Source organism: Crassostrea angulata, chromosome 7 (assembly GCF_025612915.1).
Source record: "Crassostrea angulata isolate pt1a10 chromosome 7, ASM2561291v2, whole genome shotgun sequence".
NCBI classification, from domain to species: domain Eukaryota; kingdom Metazoa; phylum Mollusca; class Bivalvia; order Ostreida; family Ostreidae; genus Magallana; species Magallana angulata.
The window spans coordinates 5850702-5864459 of record NC_069117.1 but is presented as its reverse complement, the minus strand read 5'-3'; the positions used below and the strand labels follow the sequence as shown (position 1 = coordinate 5864459).

Here is a 13758-nt window from a genome sequence, read left to right as displayed (position 1 = left end):
AAACTATCCAACCGATTCGCACAAAATTTTCAGGATGGATAAAGCATGATCGGCGCTACATATTATAAAATTTTTAATTGATGACGTCACTTCCGGTTTCAGATATTGACGATTTTGTAAATTTTTAAGGGTCATTTTGTCCACGCATCTACTCCGAAACTTATCAAGATAGAAGTTTGAAATTTTCAGGGATTGTAGATGAATGTATGTAGATGTATCCCCATGCTTCCAATGATGAAAATTGCTAAAGGCCTCAAAGCTTGCCTGAACCTGAAAATTGGCACCAAATTTTTTCACGAAATTTTTACTCATTTTCTGTGATATCTTTTGATGTATAAATATTTTATTAAAACCTGTAAGACAAAAGTTGTTTCAAATTACACGGGCTTTCGTTTAATATCAAGAAAAAGGGGCTGGCCCCTCAATTAGGGGCCAGGAGGGCTGTAAAGTCTTTTTACAATAACTCTTTACTGAATAATAATTTGCTATTAATTATAGACGCAAAAATGTTCATTGTTGGGCTGTTTATCTATACAGTACCATACTTAAGTCATATGTATCGTAATTAGGGGTTTTAAGGGGCCAAAATTTCAAAATTTCGATCATTAGTATACGAAAAAGGAGAACTATTTTTAAAAGCATTGTAGAACAAAAGTTGGTTAAAATAATGTTCTGTACAATATGCCACCTTAAATTTTTTTGTTTATGACCCCTTTTTTGAGATAAAGGGCCGGCCCCTAAAACACATTTGTAAAGATATCATCAGAACGGTAAACATTTCGTGAACACTTGTTGAACAAAATATGTTTATATTTTCAAGACCTTTCATTTGATGTCAAGAAAAAGGGGCTGGCCCCTCAAATTAGGGGTCAAGAGGGGTCTAATGTCTTCTTACAATAACTCTTTACTGAACAATATTTTGTTATTAATTATAGAAGCAAACATGTTCATTGTACAGCTGTTCATCTATACAGTACCATACCTAAGTCATATATTATGTAATTAGGGGTTTCAAGGGGCCAGAACTCAAAACTCTGATCATTAATATCTGAAAAAGAAGAAATATTTTGAAAAGCAATGTTGAACAAAAGTTCTTCAAAATAATGTGTTTAACAATATGATATCAAAAATTTTGTTGTTAGTGGCCCCGGTAAGGGGTTAAAGGGTCGGCCCCTAAAACGCATTTGTACAGATATCTCATTCTTTTTTTAGGGTCTTCCGTTTCCAACGGAAGACCCTCTTGTTATTCTTCGGTTTCTTTTTATTATTATTTTTTTTCTTTTTCTTTTTTTTCTGACTCCTTTTCGGCTTCATAACTCAAAAAGTTTTCAACTTATTTAAAGGAAACTTTCAGGGAATATGTGCAATTATATTGCCTCAAAGATGTTAAAGTTTCCATAACAACGTCACTTCTGTTTTGACGTTACGTCATTTTTAAACTTTAAAAAAAGTCATTTTGTCCGCGACATTTCTCAAAAACGCTTTAAGATAGAGTCTTGAAATTTTCTGTGGTTATGAATTTGGCAATTTACATGTGCAATAAGGCTTGAAATTAAAATCCGTCACTTCCGGTCGAAACCGGAAGTGAAATTTTTTTTTCGAAAAAATGAATTTTCTTATCAAATCAAAAATGAATATTTGATTTATAAAGCTTATCAAGCTGAATCTAACACTGAAATCCGTTTTAAAATCAGATTATGCATTAAAGAGTTATCGGGGTTTAAAAATTGGTTTTTCCGGAAATTTTGTTTCCGCGTCTTTGGTTTAAAAAATAGCGAAATGTTCAAAGTAAAGTTAACTCGTACCAAAAATAATTGTTAATTCGTACTTGAACACATTCGGATTTTTTTTGTTAAGTCGTTCTTGAAATCAGGAAGGTTTTTGTTAAGTCGTACTTAAAATCATTCGGATTTTGTTAAGTCGTACCAGGAATAATTCGATTTTTTCATCTTTTTTATTTTAGTTACACTTGTTATTGGTTCAATAGCTCTGCTTCTTACAGGAACTTCCAGCTTTACTTCCGACATCAACGGAAGACCCACTCGTTGCTTTGCAACGAGCTTTGCTCTAGTTTCTTTTTCTGATTTTTTTTGGAGCGCTATTTATCAAAAACTATTCTACCGATTGAACAACATTTTCAGGATGGATAAAGCATGATCGGTGCTACATATTATAAAATTTTTAAATGATGACGTCACTTCCAGTTTCAGATATTGTCGATTTTGTAAATTTTTAAGGGTCATTTTGTCCACGCATCTCCTCCGAAACTAATCAAGATAGAAGTTTGAAATTTTCAGGGATTGTAGATGAATGTATGTAGATGTACCCCCATGCTTCCAATGATGAAAATTGCTAAAGACCTCAAAGCTCGCCTGAACCTGAAAATTGGCACCAAATTTTTTCTCGAAATTTTTGCACATTTTCTGTGATATCTTTTGATGTATAAATATTTTGTTAAAACATGTAATTCAAAAGTTGTTTCAAATTACACGGGCTTTTGTTTAATATCAAGAAATAGGGGCTGGCCCCTCAAATTTGGGGCCAAGAGAGCTGTAAAGTCTTCTTACAATAACTCTTTACTGAATAGCAATTTGTTATTAATTCTAGAAGCAAAAATGTTCATTGTTGGGCTGTTTATCTATACAGTACCATACTTAAGTCATATGTAACGTAATAATGGGTTTCAAGGGGAAAGATTTTCAAAATTTCGATTATTGATATATGAAAAAGGAGAACTATTTTTAAAAGCATTGTAGAACAAAAGTTGCTTAAAATAATGTTCTGTACAATATGCCACCTTAAATTTTTTTTTCATGACCCCATTTAGGAGATAAAGGGCCGCCCCTAAAACACATTAGTAAAGATATCATAAGAACGGTAAACATTTCGTGAACACTTGTTGAACAAAATATGTTTATATTTTCAAGACCTTTCATATGCTATCAAGAAAAAGGGGCTCGCTCCTCAAATTAGGGGCCAAGAGGGCTCTAAAATCTTCTTACAATAACTCTTTATTGAACAAAAATTTGTAATTAATTATAGAAGCAAAAATGTTCACTGTACAGCTGTTTATCTTTACAGTACCATAGCTAAGTCATATATTACGTAATTAGGGGTTTCAAGGGGCCAGAAGTTCAAAACTTTGATCATTAATATCTGAAAAAGGAGAAATATTATGAAAAGCAATGTAGAACACAAAATGTTAAGAATAATGTTCTTAACAATATGACAATTAAAATTTTTTTGTTGGTGGCCCCGATAAGGAGTTAAAAGGCCCCTAAAACACAGCTGTTCAGATATCTCGAAAACGTTTAACAATTCGTTAATACATGTGAACAAAATATGTTTACATTTGCGAGACCTTTTATTTGATATAAAGAAAAAAGGGCTGGCCCCTCAAATTAGGGGCTAAAAGGGCTAGTAAGTCTTTATATGATAACTTTTTAATAAGCGATAATTTGATATTTTTCATATAGCAAAAACAACGAACTTTTTAAGCTTAATCTAACGCTGAAATTCGTTTTAAAATCGGACCATGCTTTACAGAGAAATTTGGGTTTAAAATTTGATTTTCCCGGAAATTTTGATTCCGCGTTCTTGGTTTAAAAATAATTCGTACCAAAAATAATCGTGTCAAGTCGTACATGAACACATTCGGGTTTTTTTTGTTAAGACATTCTTGAAATTGGAAAGGTTTTTGTTTAGTCGTACTTAAAATCATTCGGGTTTTGTTAAGTCGTACCAAGAATTATTCGATTTTTTTCTTATTGTTTTAGTTACTCTTGTTTTTGGCTTAAGAACTCTGCTTCTTACAAGTACTTCTAGCTTTTCTCTCGACATTAACGGAAGACCCACTCGTTGCTTTGCAACGAGCTTTGCTCTAGTTATTCTTTTTTTTCTTTTTCTGACTTTTTTGGAACGCTATTTCTCAAAAACTATCCAACCGATTCGCACAAAATTTTCAGGACAGATAAAGCATGATCGGCGCTACATATTATAAAATTTTTAAATGATGACGTCACTTCCGGTTTCAGATATTGACGATTTTGTAAATTTTTAAGGGTCATTTTGTCCACGCATCTCCTCCGAAACTAATCAAGATAGAAGCTTGAAATTTTCAGGGATTGTAAACGAATGTATGTAGATGTACCCCCATGCGTCCAATGATGAAATTTGCTAATGGCCTCAAAGCTCGCCTGAACCTGAAAATTGGCACCAAATTTTTTCACGAAATTTTTGCACATTTTCTGTGATATCTTTTGATGTATAAATATTTAGTTAAAACATGTAAGGCAAAAGTTGTTTCAAATTACACGGGCTTTCGTTTAATATCAAGAAAAAGGGGCTGGCCCCTCAAATTAGGGGCCAAAATGGCTGTAAAGTCTTCTTACAATAACTCTTTACTGAATAATAATTTGTTATTAATTATAGAAGCAAAAATGTTCATTGTTAGGCTGTTTATTTATACAGTACCATACTTAAGTCATATGTTACGTAATTAGGGGTTTCAAAGGGCCAGAAATTCAAAACTTTGATCATTAATATCTGAAAAAAGAGAAATATTTTTAAAAGCAATGTAGAACAAAAGTTGCTCAAAATAATGTTTTGTACAGTATGCTACCTTAAATGTTTTTGTTTATGACCCCATTTAGGAGTTAAAGGGTCGGCCCCTAAAACATATTTGTACATATATCTCAAGAACGGTTAACATTTCTTGAACACTTGTAGAACAAAATATGTTTGTATTTGCAAGACCTTTCATTTGATATCAAGAAAAAGGGGCTGGCCCCTCAAATTAGGGGCCAAGAGGGCTCTTATGTCTTCTTACAATAACTCTTTACTGAACAATAATTTGTTATTAAATATAGAAGCAAAAATGTTGTTTGTACATCTGTTCATCTATACAGTACCATACCTAAGTCATAAATTATGTAATTAGGGGTTTCAAGGGGCCATAATTAAATATTTTGATCGTTAATATCTGAAAAAGGATAAATATTTTGAAAAGCAATGTAGAACAAAAGTGGTTAAAAATAATGTTTTTAACAATATGATACCAAACATTTTGTTGTTAGTGGCCCCGGTAAGTGGTTAAAGGGTCGGCCCCTAAAATACAGTTGTTTAGATATCTCGAAAACGGTTGACAATTCATGAACACTTCTAGAACAAAATATGTTTATATTAGCGAGACCTTTTATTTGATATCAAGAAAACGGGGCTGTCCCTTCAAATTAAGGGCCTGAAGGGCTACTAAGTCTTTTTATAATAACTCTTTTCTGATCAATAATTTGATATAAATCATAAAGCAACAAAGGAGCTTTTATTAAGCTTAATTTAAACTAAAATCTGTTTTAAAATCGGACGATGCATTACAGAGATATTGGGATTTAAAAATTGAGTTTTCCGGAAATTTTGATTCCACGTTCTTGGTTAAGGAAATAGTGTTGTGTTCAAAGATAAATTAACTCGTACCTAAAATAATTCGGAAATTGTTAATTCGTACTTAAACACAATCGATTTTTTTTTTGTTAAGTCGTTCTTGAAATCGGAAAGGTTTTTGTTAAGTCGTACTTAAAATAATTCGTATTTTGTTAAGTCGTACCAGGACTAATTCAATTTTTTTCATCTTTGTATTTTAGTTTTTCTTGCAATTGGTATAAGAGCTCTGCTTCTTACAGGAACTTACAGCTTTACTTCCAACATGAAAGGAAGACCAACTCGTTGCTTTGCAACGAGCTTTGCTCTAGTTATTCTTAACATTCTTTTTCTGCCTTCTTTAAAGCTTTATTTCTCGAAAACTATTTGCCCGATTTGCACGAAATTTTCCAGACTTAAAGGACATCGGAGGGGATAAATGTTTTTAGTAAAAAAAATTATTGACGTCACTTCCGGTTTCAGATATAGACGATTTTATAAATTTTTAAGGGTCATTTTGTCCACGCATCTCCTCCATAACTTATCGAGATAGAAGCTTGAAATTTTCAGGGATTGTAGATTAATGTCTGTAGATGTACCCCCATGCTTCCAATTATGAAAATTGCTCAAGGCCTTAAAGCTCGCCTGAACCTGAAAATTAGCACCAAATTTTTTCACGAAATATTTGCACATTTTCTGTTATACCTTTTGATGTATAAATATTTTGTCAAAACATGTAATGCAAAAGTTGTTTCAAATTTCACAAGCTTTCCTTTGACATCAAGAAAAAGGGGCTGGCCCCTCAAATTAGGGGCCAAGGGGGCTCTAAAGTATATTTGCAATAACTTTTTAGTGAACAAAAATTTGTTATCAATTATAGGAGCAAAAATGTTCATTGTACAGCTGTTTAGCTACACAGTGCCATACCTAAGTCATGTATTACGAAATTAGGGGTTTCAAGGGGCCAGAAGTTCAAAACTTTGATCATTCATATCGGAAAAAGGAGAAATATTTTGAAAAGCAATGTAGAACAAAAGTTGTTCAAAATAATGTTTTGTACAATATGCTACCTTAATTTTTTTTGTTTATGACCCCATTTAGGAGTAAAAGGGTCGGCCCCTAAAACACATTTGTAAAGATATCTGAAGAACGGTAAACATTTTGTGAACACTTGTTAAACAAAATATGTTTATATTTACAAGACCTTTCATTTGATGTCAAGAACTTCGGGCTGGCCCCTCGAATTAGGGGTCAAGAGGGCTCTAATATCTTCTTACAATACCTCTTTACTGAACAATATTTTGTTATTAATTATAGAAGCAAAAATGTTGTACAGCTGTTCATCTATACATTACCATACCTAAGTCATATATTACGTAATTAGGGGTTTCAAGGGGCCAGAACTCAAAACTCTGATCATTAATATCTGAAAAAAATCTTTGGTATCATATTGTTAAGAACATTATTTTGAAGAACTTTTGTTCGACATTGCTTTTAAAAATATTTCTCCTTTTTCAGATATTTAAATTAAAAAAAAAAAATATCTGAAAAAGGAGAAATATTTTTAAAAGCAATGTCGAACAAAAGTTCTTCAAAATAATGTTCTTAACAATATGATACCAAAGATTTTGTTGTAAGTGGCCCCGGTAAGGGTTTAACGGATCGGCCCCTAAACGCATTTGTACGGATATCTCGAGAACGGTTTACAATTCATGAACACTTGTAGAACAAAATATGTTTATATTAGCAAGACCTTTTATTTGATATTAAGAAAAAGGGGCTGGCCCCACAAATTAGGGGGTACAAGGGCTACTAAGTCTTTTTATGATAACTCTTTTCTGACCAATAATTTGATATTTATTATAAAGCAACAAAGCAGCTTTTATTAAGCTTAATTAAAAACTGAAATCCGTTTTAAAATCAGACGATGCATTACAGAGATATCGGGGTTTAAAAATTGATTTTTCCGGAAATTTTGTTTCCGCGTCCTTGGTTTAAAAAATAGCGTTATGTTTAGAGTAAAATTAACCCGTACCAAAAATGATTGTTAAGTCGTACTTAAACACATTTGGATTTTTTTGTTAAGTCGTTCTTGAAATCAAAAAGGCTTTTGTTAAATCGTACTTAAAATCATTCAGGTTTTGTTAAGTCATACCAGGAATAATTTGATTTTTTTCATCTTATCTAGTTACTCTTGATATTGGTTTAAGAGCTCTGCTTCTAACAGGAACTTCCAGCTTTACTTCCAACATTATACGAAGACCCACTCGTTGCTTTGCAACGAGCTTTGCTCTAGTTTCTTCTTATTTTTTTTTTCTTCTAGACGCCAACTTTGATCCTTAATATCTCGCTCGTTTGTTCACCGATTGTTTTGAAATTTTCAGGACTGATAACATGCCGCGTGATGTTGTCGTTGCATATTTTAGTTGAGGAAACTCCATATCCGGTTTTGAGTTATTACCCTTTTAGTAAAATTCAATGACTTCTTTCGTCCAGGGGGGTTTAGCTATAACGATGACTGGCAGAGACTCAAAGATGGGCTGCTTTGGAAGCTAATAGATTGAATTTGTGCGAGATATATTTCATTTATTATTTAAATGCAAATAAAAGGGGTGGTATAGATGTTGAAACAAAGGTAAGAAAATTTTTTTAAAAAAATCGCGTATTTTCCGTGTTAGTTTTCTACCTGATAAAAATTTGTTAAAACATGTATTTTAAAAGTTCTTGGTCTTACCCAGACCTTTCATTCGGTATACCGAAAAAGGGGCTGGCCCCTATAATTAGGGAGTTAGAGGCGTCCAAAGTTTCTTGTCAATAACTTAAAAAGGAATAAAAATTTCTAATGCATTATTGAAGCAAAGTTGTATAGAAATTAATTTTGAATCCTTCCATAGTATTCAATTTAATGTTTTCGTAATTTATAGTCAGTATTTGCAGAAACAATTGTTGTCAGTTCGGTCTATTTTTGTGGGGGTTCGCACGTTTATGAGGTTATGAAAGGACTTCTTGTAATGGACTAACTGATACATGTAGCGCGCAAAAATAATTCCACATAAAATTCCCAAATGATTTTATTCATATGTACATTTTCATTTCATAAAGATGACCCTCTCTGACCTTATTTTTGTTGTTTGTTTCATAACTGTGCCCCTGTCTATATTTAGATGCATTACGAGAGTCGCTAGCTGTAATCATGGCCGTCGCCTAGACGACAGTGCATGTGCTTGTAGAGCTGGACGTTCGCGTTTAACGCCCCACTGTGTTACTTTGAATTGTTTCAGTACTGGGAGATGTGTTAATAAAATGGTTCCAATACATGGTAATTAAACTCAAATTTTCTACAATACGTATACACGGCCGTCTTATAAAGCACAATGTGTATTACTGACATGACAAATGTACGCGAACGCGGGATTGCTCCCGATAGAACATTTCTTTTAAAGCAAAAAAAAACAACACTGATTTGCGATGGACATGATATAATTATCATCGTGGAGATGATTTTAAAAAGTGAATGTAATATTCGTATACGATATTATTTGAATCCTAAGCCGCTAGTTTTAAGTTACGATTATTAGGGATATTAATTATGACTTGCCCCGCGTTTCACGTTTTTTACTTGCAAAACATCTTCAAAAGAAAATACCAAACAACCTTCAGCAGCAACTTATAAATTATTTATTCCATACACAATTCTAAAGAGGTAATTAAATAAATTTTATAAATGCTCTATACTTGTACTCGCTATCTTCTATGGAAAAAAGTGGCATGGAAAAAATGTTGGTCAATGTTCATCAAATACGCTGTAGCCTTAGCAATCGAAAATAATTAACAAACTGTATATTGATAGATTGACATATCAACAAACATTCAGACCCGCAATGTGTTTTTTTTTACAAGTTCTATAAAATGTAGACCTAATGACTGAATTATTTACCGTTTTCCGTCTGCGTTATTTTGAATCACGTGTGTACGTTATGTGTAGCCATATAGAGGAACACTTTAAGTGTTTAATTTTTAAAAGAAATTGTGTACATGCAGAGCAATGCAATGCTAGGACAATTAAATTTCAACAATGTTTATGGTGAGGCCGGTCGGACTAATAAAAATACTGGTTCTGCTTGTTCTACAAATAGCGAATGTAAGACGAAGTATTGGGGGTGTTATATTTTAAACAAATATAAGTATTGCTTTCTTAAAAGCTTGCATTACTCAACTTAGTATTTTATTGGAAGCATTCTTAGTTACCTTAGCTGCATATATGTACCAATGACAATGAACTTTCTTCTCAATAAACTGTGTTTACAGTGTAGAGAAGATATATACAAAAGTTACATTGTGAAGAAGGATTAGTACATGTACACGCTCGGTCTGTATCCCGGAAAAATTGACTACCATCCGAAATTTTTCATACAAGGTCTACACACTTGCATCTAACATTACCTTTAATTAACAATACATTTTAGAATTTGCCGCTCTTTACAAATTCATTAAAAAGACGCGCAGAATTAAGTGGTAATAGGTCGTTTGATATGGGATTTATGACGTCTATTTATATTGTTTTCATTAAAATTATTTCAAGCTTGTGGGTGGAATGAAATCAGTTTCACATGTTATATGACATAAAGATGTCCTCTCCCCACTTTTTCTCGCAGCAACTATTTTTTTAAAATTTACATACAAAAATTGAATTATCATGGAGTTGCCCCCTCCCCCCCCCCCATTTTGGTAGCATGTAAAAAAATTGGTATGAAAATCATGAAATTATGGGTGAAATTTTGACAATTTTGAAAAATTCAAAATTCTTCTTTTTTTCTTTTTTTGCTTGTCAAGATTTGTTGGATGAGTTTGCCCCCCCCCCCCCCACACACACTTTCAAAAACGATGCTACGTGTCTGAAAATTACTCATTTCTTTATTCCCTTCTTTAATAAACAAAACAAACCAACAAACATAACCGATCCAGATAAATATAATTACATGTATCAAAAATAAACTTCAAAAACAAACTACACATTCATCCATCACCCACAATATTGCCTTTTCGATATTTGTCATCGTTGTAGACCCGTGTAACAATCTGTTAAGTAGGTGCGTGCACAACAAAGAACCCCTTGCTGATCTACATTTTCATTAACGCATACAAAGAAAAAATATAGTTTGATTTATTTTTGAATTTCTTTAGATGTAAAAAAAAAAAAAAGAGAAGAAATTGGTTCTCAGTCTCTCTTTATGCCTGTTTGTTAGCGGTTAATCCAAGTTCATTTTGAATATCCTTTTGTAATTTAAAAAATGCGATGTAATTTTTTTTCATGCAATATTTCGGATAAAGCAAGGAAGAGTTGTTTCTTGAAATTTTATTAGACTATAAAATTGTAAAATGCTAACATTGAAAATTGTGCCCGATTTCTTTCTTTTTCTTTCTTTTTTTTAAGGTAAAACTTTATTGATTTAAAAAATGATTCTTGGAGACAAACAAATTGACATAATCAATAAAAGTTTGACAATCTCTAACTGCAGGTCTGTAGCTTTTAGTCTGAAAAAGAATCGGATGGACGACCTAGGACACAGATCGTCCATCCGAATTTCTTGAAAATTGCCATTTCTTTCGTACGCGGACGCAATACTCACCGAGACTAAATGGTTCGTATCTTAAGTTTTAAGTTTTAACTGCTTTGAAAGATAATATTGGTTTTCTGATAATTATGATCATGAATAATTAAATAAAAATGGTTAAAATTACAGTAAAATTACCGGCACCGTACTTCTCCATGCGCGGATCTAGAAGGGGAAGGGTTCCAGACCCCCCTCCCCCCCCCCCCCCCCCAGCGAAATGTCTTTCAATTACGTGTACATTATAAACTTACCAAATATGCCTCGGACATCCCTTGGCAAACTCAAAAAACCGTCTGACTTTTCAACCCCCACCCGGAACATTTTTCTGATCCGCGCATGTTCCCCTTCCTCGAATTACAAAATGATTCTTCAAAACCCCCTGTAAAATTTCCAGGATATCTGCATATATACTAAGAGATTCATTGGCGCTTGCGTTCGATAAAAATGCGTGTAAAACGTTTGCCAATGGTCTTTTTACCTTCGTACCGGGCATAACCATAGTCCCACTTTGTGAATAAAATGCGGCGAATCAAGCTAGAGACAACGTGTTAAGATCTGTATTTGCTTATAAACATGTAGTATCATCGTGGAAAATGCACTGTTCAATTATAATTTTTTTTTTACTTTACTTGTAAAATTCAACATCTGTTTCGTATAATTTTTTCTGACAGTTTATTTCTTACAAAGTTATTTTTTTATTTAGTGATTGGCACTTTTCAGACTCTATATGTGATTTCAAAGAGACAGAGTGTCATGTCTCAAGGACTGTTTATCTCTTAAAACAACATTGTGCAATTATCAGATTTTCATTTCTTGGACATCAAAGACTCATTGAGTTTATTTAATTATTTTATATCTGTGAACCTTTCACTCAGCTTACTTATATCATTACCCGTCAATTTATACTCATTGTTAAGATTCTTATAAATAGTTATGTACAATTGTCAATGCGCAGTCTGGAATACGGAGGCCAGCCCCGGCCACGTCCGACTCTCCCAGAGTCTTGAGTCCGGAGGCCACTACTGGCCATGTCCGATTTGTTTGTAACATGTCTGTCTGTTAAATTGTTATAATGTTGCCATCGTTGAGTCTCGTCCAATTAATGTGGAATCCTGCATCAATTGCCTGTTTATTTCTCTGGAACTCTATACTGGTGGACCTTCGGGAATACGGCAAACCTACCCTTCGTTTTAGCTTACAGCCCACAGCGCGCCACAACCTTATACCTTATACACTTTACGCCAACATTCCCTCACCCGGTTCCTACTGCACACGACCGATGCAGATCCAGACGAATTCTCTAGCACCGTAAAATCTACGCGGTCACAGAAATATTATACAATTATTTAATGCTTGAGCAGTCAATAGACCATAATATTTTTCCAAGGGAAAAAAATTCTGGTCTATTGACTGTTCAAGCGTTAAATAATTGTTTTATTACCTAATTCCTTTTTTAGTTTTCGGGGTTTACAATTTGCATATTGCAGATGGTTTTCGTGCCATTATGCAATATACTAAGATATTTTTTTTCATCTTTTACATGCACAGAACCTGTTGCATGCATAACGACATCTCAATTTAACAGTATTTTAAACAAAAGAAGGGAGGCTTAAACCCATTAGATTTTAAATAGTCTTTTACCTTATTTGAGGCTTTAAAGCTGTTGATTATTTGATACTCCATTTTGATCACATTGAATTTGGTTTCACCAAGTACTAAAACAACGTCTATGTAAAGGAATATACATTCCCTGAGAACTATCGAAAGGATGTAACATTAACATACCCGCGTTCTGAAATACGTTGCCGGTCCAATAGATTGCAGTCTATTGACCGGCGGTCCAATAGATCGCAGTCTATTGACCGGCGGTCTAATAGATCGCAGTCTATTGACCGGCAGTTCAAAAAAGACGTAAATATTTAATTGGTAATAAAACAACAAAATCCGTTTGATTAGGTAATAAAATACTTTGTTTTTCAGTGTTTGTACATCTTATATTGTACTATGGTCAGCTATAATATTTTGTAATACGTCACAAGTATGACGCAGCTACGAAGGAAAACCTAATCGTTGCTTGCAACGAGCTCGTCTCTAGCTGTCTTATATTTCTGAAATGGACATAAAGCGTGAGACAAACAATAAATATTCAGTTCAGCTAAGTTTTTAATCATAACTTTGGTGTGGATAGTCAGGAATAATATGCCATTTTCACGAAAATGTCGTAAATTATCTTTAAAAAAATGGCAATTCATAACTGTGGACATCCAGATTTTATATTTTTTCCCTTTAGTTTCTTAAAACGGAAAAAAGCATGAGACCAACAAGTTTAATTTGGTCCAGCAAAGTTTATCAATATAACTAAGACATGCTGAGTCTTAAGAAATATGCTAGCTATGACGGAAATTCCGTGAAATAGGTCAAAATGGCGATTTAAAATGGCCTACAGCCATTTTTCATCACTTTCTATTTTAGTTATTTAAGAAGAAACAAAGCTTTAAAATAATTATAGTCCGGTTCGACAAAAAGTTTTTATTCATGATTAGGGTATACTAAGTTTGATGATATAAGCTTACTTTTACAAAAATGGCGTTATTTGCGTCAAAATTGCTTTTCAAAATGGCCGACAGCCAGAATTCATAATTCTCCTTTAAGGTGGCTCTATACACCACTTTTTGATGACGCAGTACGCAAAAAAGTAAATCTGGAATCATGCAATTCCGGTACTGGC

The 13758-nt window shown here is 33.3% G+C and overlaps 1 protein-coding gene across 1 annotated transcript in view; it reads right to left on the bottom strand.

Moving 5' to 3' along the window:
• Positions 1-13758, bottom strand: part of LOC128191975 (collagen alpha-3(VI) chain-like) — a 44874-nt gene that overhangs the window by 14433 nt on the left and 16683 nt on the right. The window lies entirely within an intron of this gene.